At 39.7% G+C, this 25,274-nt stretch overlaps 1 protein-coding gene across 8 annotated transcripts in view; it reads right to left on the reverse strand.

Moving 5' to 3' along the window:
* Positions 1 to 25,274, reverse strand: part of CDKL5 (cyclin dependent kinase like 5) — a 1,071,204-nt gene that overhangs the window by 727,525 nt on the left and 318,405 nt on the right. For 2 of the 8 annotated variants that reach the window (XM_053706409.1, XM_053706412.1), the window contains one exon: positions 19,347 to 19,449. The exons of 5 other annotated variants lie outside the window; for them this stretch is intronic. The gene's annotated coding sequence lies outside the window, so the exon portion shown is untranslated. Of the gene's footprint in view, positions 1 to 2,970; positions 3,304 to 19,346; positions 19,450 to 25,274 lie in introns of those variants that run through there. One more of the 8 variants, XM_053706413.1, reaches the window with a different exon arrangement.

Genomic DNA, 25,274 nt, shown 5'->3' on the forward strand with positions numbered 1-25,274 from the left:
CATTTGAGAAATTTTACATCCAACAGGTTTTATGGTCTGAAATAAGGAATTCAATACAGCATTAAAGAAACCTAAAATAGGTATTCAATCTCTAATCCATCAAGATGAGAGACTTGAGATCTTGATGTCTGGAGAAATCTGAATCAGATTCGCAAACCAAGTTCGGCAGGGCCTGACTGGATTAATTTAGAATACTCTATTCCATTCGAACTATGACTCTTGGAAACAGAAGTCATCAGGTCTGTCTGGTAGACCCCATTGTTCAACAATCTAGTAGAAAACTAGTTGAAGGACAAAACATTCCTCTCTAAAGGATTGCTTGCTAAGGAAATATGCATCTCAGATGTCTTTCCTGGAATGCAAAATATAGAAACATTTTCTGTGACCAATCAAAAAGCCTTCAGACGTCCTTTACTGCTAATAAACTGCAAACATACTTTAACTTTGATCCCTGATCTGTTAGAGAAAGCTGAATAGTCACTGAATCTATAATGGCAAGTAGAAAAGAGACACTTGATTAATGAGAAATAGATCTATTAGTTCTCCATCCATGTCTGCAAAGAAAACAACAGTAGAATGTTGGCATGAAATACAGCTGAAGGAAAAAATGGAACCTAAACCTATATTGTCCAGGTATAGAGCAACTGAACTACATGAGTATTTATTAAACATAAGAGTTTCTAAAACCTTCGTAAAAATTCTGGGAGCTGTAGGTAGACCAAGTGAAAAAGGCACAAACTGAAAATGTTTGCCCTGAAAGGCAAATCTTAGAACCTGAGAATGGTATAGAAATACGAAGTAAGGCATTCTTCAAAATAAATGTTGACATAAATTGAACCTGTTGAATAAGGGGTAGAATTGCCCAGATTGTTACTATTTTGAAAATAGGAACTTTGAGAAATTTGTCAGAAGAAACCTTCCTCGAAAATGCTTTAATTTGATATCTATTCAGAAATCCTGGGAAACAAACCCCAGATATCTTGGACAGGCTTTGATAGACCTTCTAAAAAGGCATAAACTGCCCCTTACCAGAAACGAATCTGGATTGGGGCCTTACCTTCATGCTGATTTGGAAGAGGAAGAAGGCTCATAGAATGCTTGACCTTGACCTTAACTGGAGTGAACTTCTATGAAGCTCTGGAAGATTCAGGTTATTGTAAGGAGAAGGAATCTTGTTGGCTCCTAAATTGACAAATGCAACAAAAATGTACTATTTGTTCTATTTTTCCCTTAGACTTCTTGTTCTGAGGGAGAAAAGTCAATTTTCCTCCAGGCACAGTGGAAATAATAATGTCAAGACCAGATCTAAATAAATTCTTCCTTGAAAAGGAGAGTTAAAACGCTATCTTTGGACACTCAGTTTGCTGATAATGACTTAAAGGGATAGTCTACTCCAGAATTGTTATTGTTAAAAAAAGATATCTAACCCCCTTTATTACCCATTAATCAATTCTGCATAACCAACACAGATATATAAATATACTTTTACCTCTGCAGTTACCTTGTATTTGCAGACTGCCACTTTATTTCAGTTCTTTTGACAGACTTGCAATTAGCCAATCAAAGCTGACTCATAAATAACTCCAAGTGAGTGAGCACAATGTTATCTATAGGGCACATAAACTAGTGCTATCTAGCTGTGAAAAACTGTCCAAATGTACTGAGATAAGAGGCGGCCTTCAAGGGCTTAGAAATACAGTTAAAGAAAAAAAAAACAATGTGCTATCTTATAATATGAAGATTAGTAATCCTGGTGGCAAAAACATTGTTGAAGTTCTAAATAAAATTATTTGTGAAAACAGCCTCCTTTTTTATAGTAAACAGTAAAATAATATAACAAAACCACCAACAGAGCAGTTATTTATCAATGAGAGGGATAAGAAGAAGAAATGGAAAGCTGAATTTCTGCTGCTTTCAAGTCAATAACACTCACTGTGTGTGAGCTTGTTATCACTAACTTACAAATAAAGTTTATGTGCCGGCAGATAAGAGGTTTTGAATTAAATACATTTTGTGTGTTGGAATATGTATGTATTTCATTTCCATAATGTATGCATCAATATCTTAAACCCATTAAGATTTAAATGCTATAATTTTAGTTTGCATTAGATCTGTTAAAGCAAATTTAATAATATAAGTAAATTGGAAACTATTTTAAAATTGTATTCTCTATCTGAATCATGAAAGAAACATTTTGGGTTTCACGTCGCTTTAAAGCTGATAAGACAAGATATGGAGTTACGTGCTTTCCTACCCACATCACCTCCAACATCAGCCTAATATCTTATGAAACAGTCTTCAGACCTTGTCTTATTTTACAGATATTTCTGGTGTTTCATTGCAGCAGTGCATAAAAAAGTAAGTAATACATAAAATTCACAAAATGTGCACAAAGATTAATACTACAAACAATAAAACAACTGAATTAGCAATGAGCAAAACAAGAGTGAATGGGATGTACCACAGGGTGATCTGAGATAGTTTTATACTGAACAGGTACAAAAAGAAAATTATAGTCCGTGAGCAGCTTTATAGTCTTTCATTATCAGTGTGGTTTACCATGTGTTAAAGACCGTATTGATACAACATAAACTGGTTAAAGTCCAGTGTGAGTCAATGAAGCTAAAATCAGACTAATGGAATGCATGGGAGTACAATTTAGAGGTCAACTTGTAGTTATTCCCTGTAGCTTACAACATAAACAATAAAAGTAGTAACTTGAAAAAAAGAACAGATATGCAAGGAATTATTTTTTTGACTACAAAATATTCCGTATTTAAATAGACACTTTTTGCAATACATTCATCTTAAACCTTGCAGCTTATAAAGTATATATATGAGCAATAATCACAACTATAAGGGTTATAGAGTTTACAATTTATTTGTCAAATTTACTTTGTTCTCATGTTATTCTTTCTTGAAGAGATACATGGCTATAATTGTCCCACTATTTGTCAAAGGTAAACACACCTCTTGTTCTGGTTATGCTGGGACCCGATGTGCAGAGGTAGTGTAAAAGGTTTTACAAGTAGCCAGTCAAAGCAGTCCAAACAGCAAGCCAGGAGTCAATATCAGTAATCAGTCCAATCTGCAAAAACAGCAGGTAAGGGCAAGGCAATACAGCCGTCCAGATAGCCAAACCAGGGGGTCAATACCAGTAATCCGTCCAATCAGCAAAAACAGCAGGTAAAGACAATACAGCAGTCCAGATAGCCAAACCAGGGGGTCAATACCAGTAATCAGTCCAATCTGCAAATACAGCAGGTAAGGGCAAGGCAATATAGCAGTCCAGATAGCCAAACCAGGGGTCAAGAATCCAGAAACAAAATAGGGTATAAGGAAACACAGATTGCCAGAAAACAGACACTAAGTGCAGCAATGTCCAAGCACTGATTATAGGGATTAACTCCTCCTTTGGGAGTGGTTCAGCAGGATGATATTTAATGCAAAGTAAATCACCTGAACCTTTACTGGCTTGCAATACCTGCTTTTCGCCACATAGGTTAGTGGAGCTCACGTTCCCTAAAGTATGGGGACTGAATTAGTGAAAGCACAGGGAGAAAAACAGCAGATGACAGGGAGGTTGAGAGAAAAGGACCTTCAGAGTGCAATACCTGCATATTGGGTAGACTGCACAAAGATGGACAAGAAACAGATATCACACAGGGCAGAGCAGCAGGTTGAAACAATCTCTGTGCAGCAGAGATTGCAACAGGTACAATGATTCTCTTTTTGCGAGTGTTTGGGGTTATACCATGGCACTCTTATGCAGAGCAGACAGAACAAGTAGATCTGATATCTTTAATGGCTAAACTAAACGATGGATCCGTGGATAGAGGGGGATACTGTTCTTTACTCTATAATCAAAGAAACATCTTACTAGAGGGGACTTGTTTTATTGATGCTTACTGCAATCTTTTGGAAGGGAGTACTGCTTGTGGGCTATAAATTAAGCAGAAGGGACTGAAAGGATTGAGTGTGTTTGGAGATACACTCTCATATTTCCCTACTTATAAATGGAGATATTGGAGTGTCTGGAAGGGACTTCAACTTTTCCTGTATTTGGCTAGAAAGGCCTTTCCCTCTGGTTAAACGAGCAAACCTTAAGGCCCTCCCATATAGGTTGTCAGTCCCCATTATACAGCCAACCTGGAGGATGGGAGTTGATTAATGCATAAGTGACTGCTGCCTGTCTCTTTATTTGGCCAAAATGTAAGAACTGAGCGACAAAGGACATCAAATTATATCTCACACCTGGAACTAGTATGTTGTGTGAATTGTGATGAGGCATCAGTCTGCCCCATTCATTTACTTAATGGACTGCTTGAATTTTGTAAGTTTTAATGAGATAAGTGATCTTCTGAACTCAGACATGTCAATATACCTTTAAACCTTAAAGGGCCATAATACCCAAATGTTTAAACACTTGAAAGTGATGCAGCATAGCTGTAAAAAGCTGATTAGAAAATATCACCTGAACATCTCTATGTAAAAAAGAAAGATATTTTACCTCAAAAGTTCCTCAGTAGCCACCTCCCATTGTAAAGGATTTCTAAGCAGCATTTTAGTGTGTTTGTCCTGGGACATCTGAAGGGACTAGCATCGTGCACTCTCATATTATTTCACCAATCAGGTAAAGGAAGCTTACTATGAAATCTCATGAGAGTTAAGTCAAATCTCATGAGATCACAGTAAGAGTTCATGACCTCAGCACTGCTGATGCTGATTGGCTGCTGTTCATTTCTTCATTTTTTTAAATGTGTTTACCTGCAGCTGGAAGCAGCTGAGTATAACTTTTTACACAGAACTTGCTCTGCTGAGCTGAGGAAATTGTGAGGTAAAATATCTTCCTTTTTTACATAGAGATGCTCAGGTGATATTTTCCTGTCAGCTTTTTACAGTTATCCTGCATCAGTTTCAAGTGATTTAGCATATGAGTATTATGTCCCTTTAATATAGTTAACTTGTGTAGTTTACATTTGGGAGTTATATATTTCATAGAAGTTGTTATGCTCATTTGCTATACTTGTACAACCAATTTAAAATGGTGGGTAAATTTGTATAATTGGCCCTACTGTTTATAACCATTCAAACATCTAGACGTTACTCTGTCCATGTTTGTGGCATTTTAGTATATGCTCTTCTGTTTAATATATTTTGTTTATTAAGATCTTTAAAATTGCTTTGTCCATATAGGATAACTCTAATTGACTGTATATCTCATCTGCTTTTTATTCATATTTAGTGCAACATTTCTATTGATGAGAAAATTAATATATATCCCACTGTACTATTAAATTAACAAAGACAAGATCTAAATGTTCACCTCCCTACACTATATAGAAATAGCTTTTATGTATTAATAATGCTATTAAAAGTTAATCCAGTGATGTCTCTTTAAACAAGCAGACATATTTTGATAAGTTGCTCACTTGACTTTGAGGGAAATTTTTACCTTGATTGTATTAACGTTAACATTGCTCTCTGCTAATAGGATAATTGTACCTGGTGTCCTAATGTTACTGAGACACAGCTCTAAGAGTATATTTGATACTTCACATATCAGTTAGAGCCCACTATAACAATTTCCTGGATCTATGGTTGTGCCATTAGTGGCCAGAAAGGCAAGGCCTTGTATGAATAGTTAAGAGGATTTTCTCGATCATTGTTATACATTGCTTCCAAGGGAACAACTGTATATATTATGGTGTGTTGGATGACTAACTTTTCAAGTTCTATAGTTTGGGTAACCTTTCATGCTTATTCACAAAGTTTGTACTAATTATAGGCATATAACTATGACTTTTTAATCTTGGTCTGCATATTTTATGCCCTCCTATAGTATACAATACTGTTTTTTATCATTATCTCTTGAAATATATCATTCACATGCTGCTCTATCTTAGTGTACATTTTATTCTGAGGGTACATACCCATCCTATTTTATATTAAAGCTTGTTAAGGAACCAAAAGTGACCATTTTGTTTTTAATACCCCTATTATTACCCACCAAGAAAAAAAGAGTGCAGGTGGAGGGGTCCAAGAGTGGCCTTTATACTTCAGTTGGGGAAGTTGTTCTTTTATTGAAAAAAATTAGGAGGGGATTGATATTGTTTAACAAAATGGTTTCTACTACTTCTATCATAATCTAATTCAAGCCATAGTTACTTAACTTGCCTTTTGAATCTTAGCTCTATGTTGATTAACATATAACATGCCATTGACTGAACACTTTTGGTTTGCATGGTTGTATTATTGCAACGTTTATCATATATAGAAACCTTAAAAGGGACACTAAACCCAAATCGTTTCTTTAATGATTCAGATAGAGCAGGCAATTTTAAGCAACTTTCTAATTTACTCCTATTATCAATTTTTCTTCATTCTCTTGCTACCTTTATTAAAAAGCAGGAATGTAAAGCATAGGAGCCGGCCAGTTTTTGGTTCAGAACCTGGGTTATGCTTGCTTATTGGTGGCTAAATGTCAGCCACCAATAAGCAATCACTATCCATGGTGCTGAACCTAACATGGGCCAGCTCATATGCTTTACATTCCTGCTTTTTAATAAAGATAGCAAGAGAATGAAGAAAAATTGATAATAGGAGTAAATTAGAAAGTTGCTTAAAATCGCCTGCTCTATCTGAATCAAGAAAGAAAAAAATTGGGTTTAGTGTCCCTTTAATAAAAATTTATTGGTTTAAAGTTTTCTCAAATCCTTTCATACAAAGGCTCAAAATATTGTACCGGTGCTCTTGAAGCCTAGCCACAAAAAAACAAAATTTATGCTTACCTGATAAATGTATTTATTTATTTCTTGACACGATGATTCCACACATCTTCTAATTACTATTGGGTACATCACTCCTGCCTAGCAGGAGGCGGCAAAGAGCACCACATCAAAGCTGCCAACCATCACTCGACCAAAGCAAAGGAGAGAAAGGAAGCAACAAGGTGCAGAGGTGTCTGAAGTTTATAACATACCAATAAACCTGTCCAAAAAGAACAGGACGGGCCGTGGACTCATCGTGTCAATAAATAAATACATTTATCAGGTAAGCATATTTTTTTTTTTCCCTAAAGACACAATGAGTCCATGGATCATCTAATTAGTATTGGGAATCAATACCCAAGCTAGAGCACACAGATGATAAGGGAGGGAACCTAAACGGAAGGCACCACTGCTTGAAGAACCTTTCTCCCAAAAGAATCCTCAGCTGAGGCAAAGGTATCAAATTTATAGAATTTTGAAAAAGTGTGAAGAGAGGACCATGTTGCAGCCTTGCAAATCTGTTCCACAGAAGCTTCATTTTTGAATGCCCAGGAAGAGGAAACAGCCCTCGTAGAATGAGCCATAACTCTCTCAGGAGGCTGCTGTCCAGCAGTCTCATAGGCAAAGCGAATGATACTCTTCAGCCACAAAGAAAGAGAAGTAGCCGTAGCTTTCTGCCCCTTACATTTCCCAGAGAATACCACAAACAGAGCAGAAGACTGACGAAAATCCTTAGTCGCCTGTAAATAGAATTTTAATGCACGCACCACGTCCAGATTGTGCAGAAGACGTTCCTTCTGAGAAGGAGGATTAGGACACAAGGAAGGAACAACAATTTCCTGATTAATGTTCCGATCTGAAACTACTTTAGGGAGAAACCCTAACTTAGTACGCAAAACTACCTTATCCGAATGAAAAATAATGTAAGGAGACTTATACTGTAATGCCGAGAGCTCTGAAACTCTATGAGCAGATGAAATAGCAACAAGAAACAAAACTATCCAAGATAACAACTTAATATCTAAGGCAGTGCTTTCCAAACTGTGTGTCGTGATAAATTAGTGTGTCTCTGCTTCAGCACAAATTTTTTTGAATTTAATTTTTTTTTTGGTTTCCGACTTTCCCCCTACCGGCTATGCATATCACATGGTTGATACGTGATTGATACCTAGTTGGTCACAGATCATCCTAACCTATTGGCGCAGTTCAGTGGGAACTGAAACTATTCCCATTGGCAACACATAGGTTCCTGACTGCACGTGTGTTTGCAGCGTGGGCAGTAGTCAGTTGGACTTGCAGAGCTCTGAGGGCGGTAGCTTAAATGCTGAGCTGGTCAGAAGCCAACGTGTTTTTTTAATGCAGCTAGCTCCCAGTATTGCATTGCTGCTCTTGATATATGGATAGGAAGTGGAAGCTTAAAAATGCTTGATGATGAAATGCAAGTGTCTTTATCTAATATTCCACCAAATATTCTGAAACTGTGTTCATCCCATCAACCTCATACATCCCATTTAAATAATAAGTAGCTATTGGTGTTATTAAACAGTTTTTTTAATTCTTGCACATACATACTGTTACTTGTAAATACATTTTGTTATTATATAATTTATGTATGTGTCCGTGTCTCTTAAAAGAAGTTTGTTTAACCTCCTGTTTGCTAGTACAACTGAATTACTGTGTCGTGAAATTATGTTTATCTAAAAAGTGAGTCACTGACATGAAAAGTTTGGAAAACTCTGATCTAAGGAATGCATAGGCTCAAACGGAGCCCTTTGAAGAACCATAAGAACTAAATTAAGACTCCAGGGAAGAGTAACTGGCTTGAACACAGGCCTGATCCTGACCAAGGCCTGACAAAACGATTGCACGTCTGGGATGTCCGTCAGACGTTTATGTAACAAAATAGACAAGGAAGATATTTGACCCTTTAGGGAAATTGCAGATAAACCCTCCTCCAAACCTTCTTGGAGAAAGGACAGAATTCTAGGAATCCTAACTCTACTCCAGGGCCCTATTTACCAAAGGTCTTGCGAACCTGATCCGACAGTGCGGATCAGGTCCGCAAGACCTCGCTAAATGCGAAGTGCAATACGCTCTCAGCATTTAACATTGCACCAGCAGCTCACAAGAGCTGCTGGTGCAATGTCGCCACCTGCAGACTCGCGGCCAACAGGGCGCCAGCAGGGAGCTGTCAATCAACCCGATCGTACTCGATCGGGTTGATTTCCGGCGATTCCTGTCCGCCTGCTCAGAGCAGGAGGACAGGGTTATGGAGCAGCGGTCTTTAGACTGCTGCTTCATAACTTGTGTTTCTGGTGAGTCTGAAGACTCGCCAGAAACACGGGCCCACAAGCTCCTTATGGAGCTTGATAAATGGGCCCCCAAGAGTAGCCTTTGGATTCACACCAATATATATGCCATATCTTATGGTAAATCTTTCTAGTCACAGGCTTACGAGCCTGAATCATGGTCTCAATGACCGATACCGACAATCCACGCCTGTATAAAATTAAAGGGACACTGAACCCAAAAAAATTATTTCGTTATTCCAATAGAGCATACAATTTTAAGCAACTTTCTAATTTACTCCTATTATCAAATTTTCTTCATTCTCTTGGTATCTTTACTTAAAATGCAAGATTCTAAGTTTAAATGCCGGTCCATTTTTGGTGAACAACCTGGGTTGTTCTTGCTGATTGGTGGATAAATTCATCTACCAATAAAAAAGTGCTCTCCAGAGTTCTAAACAAAAAACATTTTTTAGATGCCTTCTTTTTCAAATAAAGATAGCAAGAGAACGAAGAAAAATTGATAATAGGAGTAAATTAGAAAGTTGCTTAAAATTGCATGTTCTATCTAAATCACAAAAGAAAAAAATTGGGTTCAGTGTCCCTTTAAGCATTCAATCTCCAAGCAGTGAGCTTCAGAGAAACTAGATTTGGATGAAGGAAGGGCCTTTGAAGTAGAAGGTCCTTTCTCAATGGAAGTCTCCAAGGTGGAAGAGATGACAAGTCCACCAGGTCTGTATACCAAATCCTGCAAGGCCACGCCGGTGCAATGAGGATCACCTACGCCCTCTCCTGTATGATTCGAGCAATGACCCGAGGTAGAAGAGCGAACAGAGGAAATAGGTATGCGAGACTGAAATTCCAAGGTACCGCCAGGGCATCTAACAGTACAGCCTGAGGATCCCTTGACATCGACCTGTACCTCGGAAGCTTGGCATTCTGCCAAGGGTGAAAGGTCTGTCTGCTCAGGAAGTCCGCCTCCCAGTTGTCCACTCATGGGATGTTGATCGCCGACAGACAGCAGTTGTGGGTCTCTGCCCACTGGATTATCTTGGCTACCTCTGTCATGGCCAAGGAACTCCGAGTTCCTCCCTGATGGTTGAGGTAAGCCACTGAAGTTATGTTGTCCAACTGGAACCTGATGAACCGGGCCGAGGCTAACTGAGGCAAGGCCAGAAGAGCATTGAAGATTACTCTCAGCTCCAGAATGTTTATGGGTAGAACAGACTCCGACTGAGTCCATGTCCCCTGAGCCTTTAGAGAGCCCCAGACTGCTCCCCATCCCAGAAGGCTGGCGTCCGTTGTCACAATCACCCAGGTGGGTCTGCGGAAGTAAGTTCCCTGGGATAGATGGTCCTGAGACAACCACCAAAAAAGAGAATTCCTTGTCTCCAGTAATCGTGGAGACAGGTCTGCATAATCTCTGTTCCACTGCCTGAGCATGCATAACTGCAGAGGTCTGAGGTGGAAACGGGCAAACGGGATGATGTCCATAGCTGCAACCATCAGCCCGATTACCTCCATACATTGAGCCACTGACGGCCGAGGAGAGGACTAAAGCACTAGACAAGAATCGAAAATCTTTAATTTCCTGACTTCTGTCAGAAATATCTTCATTGATAAGGAATCTATTATGGTTCCCAAGAAAACTACCCTTGTAGTTGGAACCAAGGAACTCTTTTCCAAGATAACCTTCCATCCGTGAGATCGCAGGAAGGATAACAACATTTCCATGTGGGATTTTGTCTGTTGAAAGGAAGGTGCCTGAACCAGAATGTCATCCAGATAAGGCGCCACTGCAATGCCACGCAACCGGAGTACCGCCAACAGTGATCCCAGAACCTTTGAAAAAATTCTGGCAGCTGTGGTGAGGCCGAATGGAAGAGCCACAAACTGGAAGTGTTTGTCTAGAAAAGCAAATCTCAGAAACTTGTGATGGTCCTTGTGGATGGGAACATGCAGGTAAGCGTCCTTTAAATCTACCGTTGTCATAAATTGACCCTCTTGAACCAAGGGAAGAATGGAACAAATAGTTTCCATCTTGAAGGACGGTACTCTGAGGAACTTGTTTAGGCTTTTGAGGTAGAATTGGTCTGAAAGTTCCCTCTTTTATGGGAACCACGAACAGATTGGAGTAAAATCCCAGACCCTGCTCCTGTCTCGGGACAGGTACTATCACTCCTAGGTCGGAAAGGTCTTTAACACAGTGTAAGAACGCCTCTCTTTTTGTCTGGTCTACAGATAATCTTGAGAGAAGAAACCTGCACCTGGGAGGAAATTTTTTGAACTCTAGTTTGTATCCCTGGGACATTATGTTCACCAACCAGGGATCCTGAACATCCCGAACCCAAGCCTGAGCGAAGAAAAAAAGTCTGCCCCCTGTCTGTCCCCTGTCTGTCCCCCACAAGATCCGGTCCTGGATCGGGGGCGGACCCTTCATGCTGTCTTTGAGTCAATAGCAGGCTTCTTGGCTTGTTTTCCCTTGTTCCAAGACTGGTTAGGCCTCCAGGAAGACTTAAGACTGTTCCTGCTTGGAAGAAGGAGAGGAGGGCTAATTTTTTAAGTTTCGAAAGGAACGAAAATTGCTCTGACGTCCCTTCTGCTTATTTCTCTTGTCCTGAGGGAGGAAATGACCCTTTCCTTCTGTAATGTCAGAAATTATTTTAGCCAATCCCGGCCCAAACAAGGTCTTCCCCTTGTAGGGAATAGCCAAAAGCTTAGACTTAGATGACACATCTGCAGACCAAGATTTTAACCATAATAAAGGAATTGGCCAACTTAAGGGCCTTGATCCTATCCTGGATCTCTTCAAGGGGAGTGTCTATCATAATAGAATCAGACAACGCATCAAACCAGTATGCCGCTGCACTAGTGGCGGTAGCAATGCACACTGCAGGTTGTCATTGTAAACCATGGTGTACATAGATCTTCTTGAGTAACACTAACCCCTCTAACTTTGTGTCCATAGGATCTTTAAAAGAACAACTATCCTCTATGGGAATAGTGGTCATCTTAGCCAGTGTGGAAATTGCCCCCTCCCCCTTGGGTACTGTCTGCAAAAACTCCTTAATAGACTCCTTAATATAATCTTCCATAGGAAACATCTTTTTAAATATAGGGGATGGAGAAAAAGGGATTCCCGGTCTCTCCCATTCCTTAGCAATAATCTCTGTAGCTCGATCTGGTACACAAAAAACCTCCACCATGGAAGGTACATCAAAATATTTGTTTAGCTTACTGGATTTCTTAGGATTAACTACGACCGTGGTTTCGCTGTCGTCCAGTGTAGCTAAAAAAACCTTAAGTAACAGACGGAGGTGTTCTAGCTTAAACCTGAAGAATACAACTTCAGTATCAGCAGAAGGAATTACACTGTCTGAGTCTCATTGTTTACTTTTCCTATTGCGCTTTCCCTGCAGCATGGGAAAAGCAGACAACGCATCAGAAACCGCAGAGGACATGAGGGAAGCGATGTCTTGCAACGTAACTCCAGGTGGAGTAAGAGAGGAAGCGCAGGGCACTGGAATAGTGGACGATAAATTTTGGGACATATGAGGAGAAAGCTGCGGCATATCTTGAACATTGTCAGAAGACTCCTGAACAGCATCCGCCCTAGACAATGTTGGCTCAGAAAAAAAGTTTATCCCTGTAATGTAAAGTTCTCTCAATACATGAGGAACAGAAAGGGATTGGTGGTTCCACATTAGCATCAAAACATAAAGAACATGTAACACCTGGCAGGGCCTCTTGGTCCATCTTTATTCACCAACAAACTGAATAAATAACTGATATTTTATTAATAAAATACCCAACAACAAAAAAAAAGTTACTGTTCCTTTAAATTTTTTAAATAAACTGCTTTATTTTTCTGCAAAATAATAAAGTAACATAAGGAAAAAATAAATACTCCGGACCCCTCTACACCTCAGCTTAACTTTGCCGAGGTGCTTACCTGACTGATTAAAATCGGAGTGTATACACTGTTAGACGATCCGGACTCAACCTCTTTATTCTGTCAAATGAAGTCCGTAATACGGCAAAAAACTGTGACAAAGCTTTCCTTGCCACGGAACACCGGAAGTATGAGGGAGAAGTGCGCAACAAAATTTGCAGCTTCCGTTAACCCCCGCCCATCATGGGCGTTGCAAGAAAAAACCTCCCATCTGGCCAAAAGTATAGTAATGCCAATGTATCATTACTAAAGGAAAAAACACCACCTCCGAGCCTGGTCCTCGTCCCCAGTGCCTGCTATTACTGCCCATAATAAAATATCCTTCAAGTCATAGGAGTTCTTTTCTTTTGTCCAGAATTTGTTAAATTTATTTTAAAGTGCCATCTTTTATTCTGTATAACGTTCCCAGAAAATAAAAAGACAGCACTTACCTTTATAAATCTGCCTGGCAGCAAGACAGCTCACTAGGTTTGAGAGGCATGATCCCTCACATGGACCTGTGGGAAAAAAATGCGAAGACTGAATAATCTTAATCAGGTTTTAGAAAATAGGGCAGCATTAGTATATGGGAGGCGCCGTGACGATTATACCCCACCAGTTCCCTTTGCTCTAAAGCCACCACTGCTCTACTGAAGAGACTGATATGGACTACAGCTACACCCTAGGACAAAGCAGCACAATCTTGCACTACTTAAAAATTATAAAATCTTACTTGCAGAATCTTCATTCTAACACCTAACTTTACCACTTCCTTGCTCTAACGTAGGCAAAGAGAATGACTGGGGTTGGAGGGAGGGGAGGTGATGTTTGGCAGCTTTGCTGTGGTGCTCTTTGCTGCCTCCTGCTGGGCAGGAGTGATGTTCCCAATAGTAATTAGATGATCCGTGGACTCATTGGCCCCAATTTATCAAAGGGCTTGCGGACCTGACCCGACAATGCGGATCAGGTCCGCAAGACCTCGCTAAATGCGGAGAGCAATACGCTCTCCGCATTTAACATTGCACCAGCAGCTCACAAGAGCTGCTGGTGCAACGCCGCCCCCTGCTGACTTGCGGCCAATCGGTTGCCAGCAGGGAGGTGTCAATCAACCCGATCGTATTCGATCGGGTTGAATTCTGGCGATTCCTGTCCGTCTGCTCAGAGCAAGCGGACAGGGTTATGAAGCAGCGGTCTTTAGACCGCTGTTTCATAAGTTGTGTTTCTAGTGAGTCTGAAGACTCGCCAGAAACACGGTCCTTCAAGCTCCATACGGAGCTTGATAAATGGGCCTGAGTGTGTCATTAGAAAGAAAATAAAGAAATCAGGGATTTTATTCAACTACTTAGTATGCTAAATTTTATTGCAAACCCTTAAAATCATAAGGAGGCACAACATAATTGACAGTTACACACCTTATCATTTCAATTCCTGATGAAGCTCTCCATCAGAGATTACACATTTTAATAGTCCAGACAGTAAAAACAAGTATCCAAGAAAACAACAAAATCTACTGTACCTGTCCGTTGATCTAATTGATTAGACTTTTCCTAGAAATTTACACGTTAGATATGAAGCTATAAAACTTCAAAGTCAAATTATGTAACCATGCAACTATGCTGCTCAAGCATGTGCCATAGAAAATAACAGGAAAGAAAAAAATTATTAAAGGGACAGTCTAGTCAAAATTAAACTTTCAGGATTCAGATAGGGCATGCAATTTTAAACAACTTTCCAATTCACTTTTATCATCAAATTGAATTTGTTCTCTTGGTATTCTTGGTTAAAAGCTAAACCTAGGTAGGCTCACATACTAATTTCTATGTCCTTGAAGGCCACCTCTTATCTGAATGCATTTTACAGTTTTCTACATCTAGAGGGCATTAATTAATGTGTGCCATATAGATAACATTTTGCTCACACCCGTGGAGTTACTTATGAGAGGGCACTGATTGACTAAAATGCAAGTCTCTTACACACAGCAAAGTCCAGCAGCACTGAATGTTTCAATCACCTTTATTCTTCAACCTAGGGTCATGACATATACGTTTTGGGCCACAAGCTTCCATAGGCTCCAAAGAGAGCCTAGTTCTTATGCCATGAGACACTGCATGAGAACCTAGCGCAGCAAAGGGGGTAAGTTGTGCAGCGATGGACAGCAAATTTAAATATATATGAATATATAAATATATATTTATGTGTTTATATATGTATATACAAATATTAATACAAATATATATATGTATATAAGCATAAACATATATATTTATATAGAACAGACAGTTCCCCATAGACCGCAATGCAGAGATGCTTTTCAGTGCCGTTTTAATGGATGGTTATTTATTGCATGCCCGTAAATGGGCCCATTTATACAGGCGGGCGATAAATTAGCACTGCACTTGTAATCTAGCCCACTGTAAGTCAGTTCCAGAGCAGTAATGCACTACTGAGACCCTAGCTGGACACATCTGGTGAGCCAGTGATAAGAGACATTTGTGTAGCTACCAATAACAAGCTAATTCTCCATAGTGCTTTGCTGATCACTAGCCTACTTAAGCATGATTTTAAAGAAAAGAAACCAAGAGAACAAAGCAAATTTGTTAATAGAGCATGTAATTTTAATAGCCTTTTCAATCTGCTTCCCACTGAACCATTAAATTCAAATTTGATTTTAATTTATATACTTCGACTGTATACAGACAGAATGATCTCTCCAATTTGGTAAGGTACTGGGGTCAGGAAATGACATTTCTTTGCACAGGAGAGTTCACCGCACTATGATGACCATGAATATATGAAAACTGAGGTTATATAGATAACCATACTATAGGTTCTTTAGTTTTGTAGGCAGCCATAATGACATGAAAACTATAAAGATTATTTTAATGGAAGTAACACGCAACAAATAAAAACGTATGTTAAAATAAAGTCTACAGTTGAAAGCTCATAAAAAGCTGATGACAAGGTTAATTTTATCCTGCAGATTCCTGTAGAAGAGAGCTGCACCTAGGAGCTAAAGTTACCTTAAATCAGAGCATAAAAAGAACATAATGGAAAACCTTCAATATGAACCAGATTAACCTTATTAAACCTTGAAAATGAAATACCGTTTTATAGACTTGTCTAATAAATCACCTCCCAAGCTGAACCTTATGGAGAACAGCAAGCTGCAGCAAAAATTAAAACAAAGCTACTTTACAATAGAAGTCCCTGGTGCCCCAAATGCATTAAGCAAAAGAAAAGAAAGTAAGGGGGAAAAAAAGCCAAAGGAGAATGTAAAAGTAATTCTTATGCTGTATTTGAAACATAGCAATCACCAAACACATGAAAAATATAAGACTTTACAAGAAAAAAAACTTACGTTTAGAGCTTTCAAAACTGAATAAAACGACAGTAAATTAAGCCAACTCATCTAACAAACAGACTTTAAATACTCTAAGTAGATTCATTAGAGGCTTCACTGGAGCAAGAAATGATATCAGAGTAAAGTGATTATACAAGATCTTATAGTGTCTCACTGAATTAAAACCTGCAAAATATAAACACATCATAAAGTGTAGAAACAAGGATTATTTTGGTTAAAAAAATATATTTTAGATGCAGAACACATTATAGTAGTACAAATATAGACCTCAGGGGCAAAATCTAAGTGGCAGTGGCTATAAGGCCATGGTATGAAATACAATTAGAGGTTTGAATTTTAGAAGCTATCCCATGTGTATTACATGGCAGCTACTGAACATGTACGATACAACTGGTGGTCTAAGGACGGTTTCAGTAAGTATCAGCATGGTTTCTTCTCATCCAACTGTATCTTTCATGTTAAGAGTATTGAGAGAGTGGGCCATAAATGAAATAACCAAATAGTGGTGCCGTTGCAATATGTGAAGAACTGACCTACCATTTAAATGATAGGAGAGAAAGCCTGGATTTCAGTGGCAAATTGTAGTATTCCTGTGTTTCCTGGGATTGTTGAGAGGCATGCTTATTATTATTATCATTTATTTGTAGAGCGCCGACAGATTACGCAGCGCTTATACAGGTCTGATGATTAACTAATTTAGCCTTCTATTAACTAATTTACTTACTTCTCTTGGTATACTTTGTTAAAAAGCATACCTAGGAAGGCTTAGGAGCTGTGAACTAGCTGCTGATTGGTGGCTGCCCATATATGCCTCGTCATTAACAATGTGTTCAGCTAGCTCTCAGCAGTGCTTTGCTACAAATGATATCAAGAGAATGAAGCAAAACTGATAATAAAAGTAAATTGGAAAGTTGTTTGAAAATGTATGCTCTATTGTAATCATGAAAGAAAAAATGTGGGTTTCATATTCCTTTAAGCTCTCCTTTGCAGTCAACAAATTGTGTATATTAACATTCAGTTTAACCTTGGCCCATGCTCTCTACCTCATTACTCTGGGTCATTAATCAACGAGCCATACTGTTTGCCTTTAGGACAAGTAATAGCTTCCTCCAAAATGATCTCCATTCATTTTCTCACTATTGATATGAAACCAAGAAGACTATAGTTGCCTGATATCGCCCTATTCATTTTTATGTAACAGATTCCTATATTAGCAATGTCTGATAACATTGACTGGTTAAAAGGTACAGCAAACGGTTCTGCAAGCACAGACTCCAGCTTCTTCATGATTGGGTCTATACTGATTTCTGTGTCCAATGTCAATCACAATTTTACTAATGCAATTACAACACAAACTATAGCTAGCTTATTATTGAATTCTTCTTTTAACAGTCAGATTAAAAAACAGAGAAGAGATAATAATTAAGGCAAATGATTTTCTATTATACATATTTACCACCCTCTGGCTTATGGGTGCACAGACATTCTTAATTGATATGTATTGTTTTTAAAAGGACATGAAACCCAATTTTTTTTTCTTTTATTAATCATACAGATCATCAAATTTTAAACCACTTTCTATTTTACTTCTATTATCAAATTTTTTTCCGTTCTCTTGGGTTTGCGTGTTACAAATATATTTGAGTTGCGCTTGCCTGTATCAGCTTAGGGGGTGGTGTCTACAGTTGAAGTTTTGAATTTCCATTAAATGAGTTAAGAAAGAGGAACTTATTTGTGTTTAACTGAGAAATTGAAACAAGTCTTTTTTCTTTTTCTTTTTTTGGGGGAGGGGCATTTAGTGTGCTTAACATGGGACACTAAGTTAAAGGGATATAAATCCAAATCTATCCTTTATGATTCAGATAGAGCATACAGTTTTAAAACAACTTTTCAAGTTACTTGTATTATGAAACTTTGTTTTCTTGGTATTCTTTGTTGAAAAGCAGGAATTTAAGCTCAGGAGTGTGCACGTCTAGAGCACTATATGGCAGCAGTTTTGCTAGAATGTTATCCATTCTTGGTCTTCTCCTTAGCTGTCAGCAAAGTAAACATTGGATTGCCGCGGTATTATTTCTGCAAGATCGTGCTCAGTAGGCAGGTCAGGGGAGTGTCAGGAGTGTGATGATGTGCTCTCATTGGTTGATCACATTACTAATAAACTGTGAAGAAGAAATAAAATAGACAGAGTGGCATGGAGGGCGGTCTCACAAATAAGCAACCAGAGACATGTTTTATTGCATAAAATATGTGTAACGTTAGTCAGGGAACATCTATCCCATATAAAAAAAATGTTAAATACTAAAACTATATATATATATAATTTGTTTATATCTGGTGTTTACTGACCCTTTAAAAATAATAAAAAATAAAAGATGCATTGCAGGATCAGGTCCTTGCAGTGCTTATCTGACAAGGACCCAACGCAGTAAAAAATGTGGTTACCCACAGTGGCCCTCCGGAACATATTAAAAGTAGCATGCAGGGAGGGGAGGGTGCAATGTGGGAGGGAGTTTGTGACTAGATATTCTTACATTAATAACGCCCCTTGCTGATTTTCCCCTAGTGGTGCTCTGCTCATCACAGTGGCTTCTAAGTTCTCTTCTGAGTCCTGACTAGCACCACTTCCTGCCCTCTAGTGCAGCTGCTCCGCCTCTTCCTCCTCTGCAGTGTCCTCCAATCCAGTATGACAACGAGATTGTCTCCCCTTCTAAGAGGCCGCTATGTGAGCGCCTCAAATGGGGTCTTAAAGGGATAGTCCAGCTTAAAAATTTTATTTATTATTTTTATAGAACTCATAAATTTATTCTAGATGAGATATTTATTATACAAATTAGAGAAAAATAAAATAATCTTTTAACTTACTCTAAATTCAATTTTAAAGTCCTCAAAAGATTTTTAAAAATCAGGAAAAACATAGTTTACAGTCTTTTTCATGCCACTGTTTTTGTCCAATCATTGTTAATATGCAAATTCGATACTATTAGCTAATCTCCTACCTCATTTCAATTGCGGTATATTACAGGAAGTGTTCGTTAGGGAAGTAATGTTGCTATATACGCTTACTTTTACGGAGATCTCACTGGAGTGAAGTGACAGCCTCTGTGTACAAAAGAGTTGTCTGTTAGGGACTGTAAAAGCTTAGACTTTTTTTTTTATATATAAATGTCAAAAATAAATGTAATATATTTAATATAAACTTTTGATTTTGAAAGTACAATAAACCTTCACATGAAACCGCTAGATGTCCACAAAATATTGCGGCAAGCTTGCAGATGAACAGAGGGAAACTTAAATGAGCGAGTTAGCATGACGTCTCTTATGATCTGCAGTCAACGTGCGCTAGTAAGGCTCGATCATAAACCACATTCATGGTCGTATATGAATACAATCAAACACATTAGCTAAAAAAAAGAAAAATAGGAAAAAAAGAAATTTTTAAAATTAAAGTGAAGGTCAATTTCGATGAATTAGTGCCCGGTTATTAATAATCCTATTAAAAACAAGGGCACTTTAATTAATCAAAATTGACATTTCACTAGTTTTCTTCAAAAACGTACCATTTAATCCTGACAGTCGCTGCAGTGCTTCCTCTGTCCGTCGCAAGCCCTCTTAGCGGGTCCAAAATGACGAATCCGGCTTCCTCCAAACACAGTGTTGCCTCAGGTCATGATTCCCCTGGGGGGAAGCCGTCATTGGAGGAAGCCGGATTCGTCATTTTTGACGTATGAAGAGGCTTCCGACGGCCGGGGGAATCGCTGGAGCAGCTGTCAGGATTGAAAGGTAAAGTTTTTGAAGAAAACTAGTGAAATGTCAATTTTGATGAATTAAAGTGCCCTTGTTTTTAATAGGATTATTAAAAACCGGACACTAATTTGTCGAAATTGACCTTCACTTTAAATATTTAAAATAAAAATAAATTTAAATACAATAAATTAGAAAGTATAATGTTTTTATTAAATAATTACAAAAATGATAAAAAAACAGAATTTATGCTTACCTGATAAATTACTTTCTCCAACGGTGTGTCCGGTCCACGGCGTCATCCATTACTTGTGGGATATTCTCCTCCCCTACAGGGAAAGGCAAGGAGAGCACACAGCAAGAGCTGTCCATATAGCTCCCCCTGTGGCTCCGCCCACCCAGTCATTCGACCGACGGTTAGGAGAAAAAGGAGAAACTATAGGGTGCCGTGGTGACTGTAGTGTATAAAGAAAAAGAAAAAAAATTCAAACCTGATTAAAAAACCAGGGCGGGCCGTGGACCGGACACACCGTTGGAGAAAGTAATTTATCAGGTAAGCATAAATTCTGTTTTCTCCAGCATTGGTGTGTCCGGTCCACGGCGTCATCCATTACATGTGGGAACCAATACCAAAGCTTTAGGACACGGATGAAGGGAGGGAGCAAATCAGGTTACCTAAACAGAAGGCACCACGGCTTGCAAAACCTTTCTCCCAAAAACAGCCTCCGAAGAAGCAAAAATATCAAATTTGTAAAATTTGGCAAAAGTGTGCAGAGAAGACCAAGTCGCTGCCTTACATATCTGATTAACAGAAGCCTCGTTCTTGAAGGCCCATGTGGAAGCCACAGCCCTAGTGGAGTGAGCTGTGATTCGTTCAGGAGGCTGCCGTCCGGCAGTCTCATAAGCCAATCGGATAATGCTTTTCAGCCAGAAAGAAAGAGAGGTAGCAATAGCTTTTTCTCCTCTCCTCTTACCAGAGTAAACGACAAACAAGGATGAGGTTTGTCTAAAATTCTTTGTTGCTTCTAAATAGAACTTTAAAGAACGGACTACATCTAAATTGTGTAACAAACGTTCCTTCTTTGAAACTGGATTCGGGCACAGAGAAGGAACAACTATTTCCTGGTAAATATTCTTGTTGGAAACAACTTTTGGAAGAAAACCAGACTTGGTACGCAAAATAACCTTATCTGAATGGAACACCAGATAGGGTGGATCACACTGCAAAGCAGATAATTCAGAAACTCTTTTAGCAGAAGAAATAGCAACCAAAAACAGAACTTTCCAAGATAGCAACTTGATATCTATGGAATGTAAGGGTTCAAACGGAACCCCCTGAAGAACTGAAAGAACTAAATTTAGACTCCAAGGAGGAGTCAAGGGTCTGTAAACAGGTTTGATTCTGACCAAAGCCTGTACAAAAGCTTGTACCTCTGGCACAGCTGCCAGTCGTTTGTATAACTAGACAGATAAAGCAGAAATCTGTCCTTTTAGAGAACTCGCTGACAATCCCTTATCCAAACCTTCTTGGAGAAAGGAGAGGATCTTAGGAATTTTAATCTTAATCCAGGAGAATCCCTTGGATTCACACCAACAGATATATCTTTTCCATATTTTATGGTAAATCTTTCTAGACACAGGTTTTCTGGCTTGGACCAGAGTATCTATCACTGAATCTGAAAACCCACGCTTGGATAAAATCAAACGTTCAATTTCCAAGCAGTCAGCTGCAGAGAAATTAGATTTGGATGTTTGAATGGACCTTGTACTAGAAGATCCTGTCTCAAAGGTAGCTTCCATGGTGGAGCCGATGACATATTCACCAGGTCTGCATACCAAGTCCTGCGCGGCCACGCAGGAGCTATCAGAATCACCGAGGCCTTCTCCTGTTTGATCCTGGCTACAAGCCTGGGAAGGAGAGGGAACGGTGGAAACGCATAAGCTAGGTTGAACGACCAAGGCGCCACTAATGCATCCACTAGAGTGGCCTTGGGATCCCTGGATCTGGACCCGTAGCAAGGAACCTTGAAGTTCTGACGAGACGCCATCAGATCCATGTCAGGAATGCCCCATAATTGAGTCAACTGGGCAAACACCTTCGGGTGGAGTTCCCACTCCCCCGGATAGAAAATCAGATAATCCGCCTCCCAGTTGTCTACTCCTGGGATGTGGATTGCAGATAGGTGGCAGGAGTGATCCTCCGCCCATTTGATGATCTTGGATACCTCTCTCATCGCCAAGGAACTCCTTGTTCCTCCCTGATGGTTGATGTAAACTACAGTCGTCATGTTATCTGACTGGAATCTTATGTATCCGGCCTTCGCTAGATGAGGCCAAGCCCGGAGAGCATTGAATATCGCTCTCAGTTCCAGGATGTTGATCGGGAGAAGAGACTCTTCCCGAGACCATAAACCCTGAGTTTTCAGGGAATCCCAGACCGCGCCCCAGCCTGATAGACTGGCGTCGGTCGTGACAATGACCCACTTTGGTCTGCAGAAACTCATTCCCTGAGACAGGTGATCCTGTCTACTGGAGCATGCACAGTTGTAATGGTCTTAGATGAATTCGAGCAAAAGGAACTATGTCCATTGCTGCAACCATCAACCCTACTACTTCCATGCACTGAGCTATGGAAGGCTGCAGAATAGAGAGAAGAACTTGACAAGCGTTTAGAAGCTTTGACTTTCTGACTTCTGTCAGGAAGATCTTCATTTCAAAAGAATCTATTATTGTTCCCAAAAAGGAAACTCTTGTAGACGGAGACAGGGAACTCTTTTCTACGTTCACCTTCCACCCGTGAGATCTGAGAAAGGCTAGAACAATGTCTGTATGAGCCTTTGCCTTGGAAAGAGACGACGCTTGAATTAGAATGTCGTCCAGATAAGGTGCCACTGCAATGCCCCTTGGTCTTAGAACCGCCAGAAGGGACCCGAGCACCTTTGTGAAAATTCTGGGAGCAGCGGCTAGTACGAATGGGAGAGCCACGAACTGATAATGTTTGTCCAGAAAGGCGAACCTTAGGAACTGATGATGATCTTTGTGGATAGGAATATGTAGATACGCATCCTTTAAATCCACAGTAGTCATATATTGACCCTCCTGGATTGTAGGTAAAATTGTTCGAATGGTTTCCATATTGAACGATGGAACTCTGAGAAATTTGTTTAGAATTTTTAAATCCAGAATTGGTCTGAAAGTTCCCTCTTCTTTGGGAACTACAAACAGATTTGAGTAAAAACCCCTGACCTTGTTCCACAGTTGAAACTGGGTGTATCACTCCCATCTTTAACAGGTCTTCTACACAATGTAAGAATGCCTGTCTACTTATTTGGTTTGAAGATAAGTGAGAAATGTGGAACCTTCCCCTTGGGGGTAGTTCCTTGAATTCTAGAAGATAACCCTGAGAGACTATTTCTAGTGTCCAGGGATCCTGAACATCTCTTGCCCAAGCCTGAGCAAAGAGAGAGAGTCTGTCCCCTACTAGATCCGGTCCCGGTTCGGGGGCTACCCCTTCATGCTGTCTTGGTAGCAGCAGCAGAATTCTTGGCCTGTTTACCCTTATTCCAGCCTTGCATTGGTTTTCAAGCTGGTTTAGTCTGGGAAGCGTTACCCTCTTGTCTAGAGGCTGCCGAGTTAGAAGCCGGTCCATTCCTGAAATTGCGAAAGGAACGAAAATTGGACTTATTCTTAGCCTTGAAAGGCCTATCCTGTGGGAGGGCATGGCCCTTTCCCCCAGTGATGTCTGAAATAATTTCTTTCAATTCTGGCCCAAAAAGGGTCTTACCTTTGAAAGGTATATTAAGCAATTTTGTCTTGGAAGATACATCCGCCGACCAAGACTTTAGCCAGATCGCTCTGCGCGCCACAATTGCAAACCCTGAATTTTTCGCCGCTAATCTCGCTAACTGCAAAGCGGCGTCTAAAATAAAGGAATTAGCTAACTTAAGTGCGTGAATTCTGTCCATGACTTCCTCATACGGAGTCTCCCTACTGAGCGACTTTTCCAGTTCCTCGAACCAGAACCACGCCGCTGTAGTGACAGGAATAATGCACGAAATAGGTTGAAGGAGGTAACCTTGCTGTACAAAAATCTTTTTAAGCAAACCCTCCAATTTTTTATCCATAGGATCTTTGAAAGCACAATTGTCCTCAATGGGAATGGTCGTGCGTTTGGCTAGTGTAGAAACCGCCCCCTCGACCTTAGGGACTGTTTGCCATATGTCCTTCCTGGGGTCGACCATAGGGAACAATTTCTTAAATATAGGAGGAGGGACAAAAGGTATGCCTGGCTTCTCCCACTCCTTATTCACTATGTCCGCCACCCGTTTAGGTATCGGAAAGGCATCAGGGTGAACCGGGACCTCTAGGAACTTGTCCATCTTGCACAAGTTTTCTGGGATGACCAGATTGTCACAATCATCCAGAGTAGATAGCACCTCCTTAAGTAATGCGCAGAGATGCTCTGATTTAAATTTAAATGTCACAACATCAGGTTCTGCCTGCTGAGAAATTCTTCCTGTATCAGAAATTTCTCCATCTGAGAAACCCTCCCTCACTGCCACTTCAGATTGGTGTGAGGGTATGACAGAAAAATTATCATCAGCGCCCTCCTGCTCTACAGTGTTTAAAACAGAGCAATCGCGCTTTCTCTGAAATGCTGGCATTTTGGATAAAATATTAGCTATGGAGTTATCCATTACTGCCGTCAATTGTTGCATAGTAACAAGCATTGGCGCGCTAGAAGTACTAGGGGTCGCCTGCGTGGGCATAACTGGTATAGACACAGAAGGAGAAGATGTAGAACTATCTCTACTTCCTTCATCTGAGGAATCATCCTGGGCAACCTTACTATTTGTGACAATACTGTCCTTACTGTGTTTGGACGCTATGGCACAATTATCACATATATTTGAAGGGGGAACCACATTGGCTTCCATACATAAAGAACATGATCTATCAGAAGGTACAGACATGTTAAACAGGCTTAAACTGGTTAATAAAGTACAAAAACCGTTTTAAAACAAAACCGTTACTGTCTCTTTAAATGTTAAACAGGGCACACTTTATTACTGAATATGTCAAAAACTATGAAGGAATTATCCAATCTTTACCAAATTTTCACCACAGTGTCTTAATGCATTCAAAGTATTGCACCCCAATTTTCAAGCTGTTAACCCTTAAAA

The sequence above is a fragment of the Bombina bombina genome, chromosome 3 (genome assembly GCF_027579735.1).
Source record: "Bombina bombina isolate aBomBom1 chromosome 3, aBomBom1.pri, whole genome shotgun sequence".
NCBI classification, from domain to species: Eukaryota; Metazoa; Chordata; class Amphibia; order Anura; family Bombinatoridae; genus Bombina; species Bombina bombina.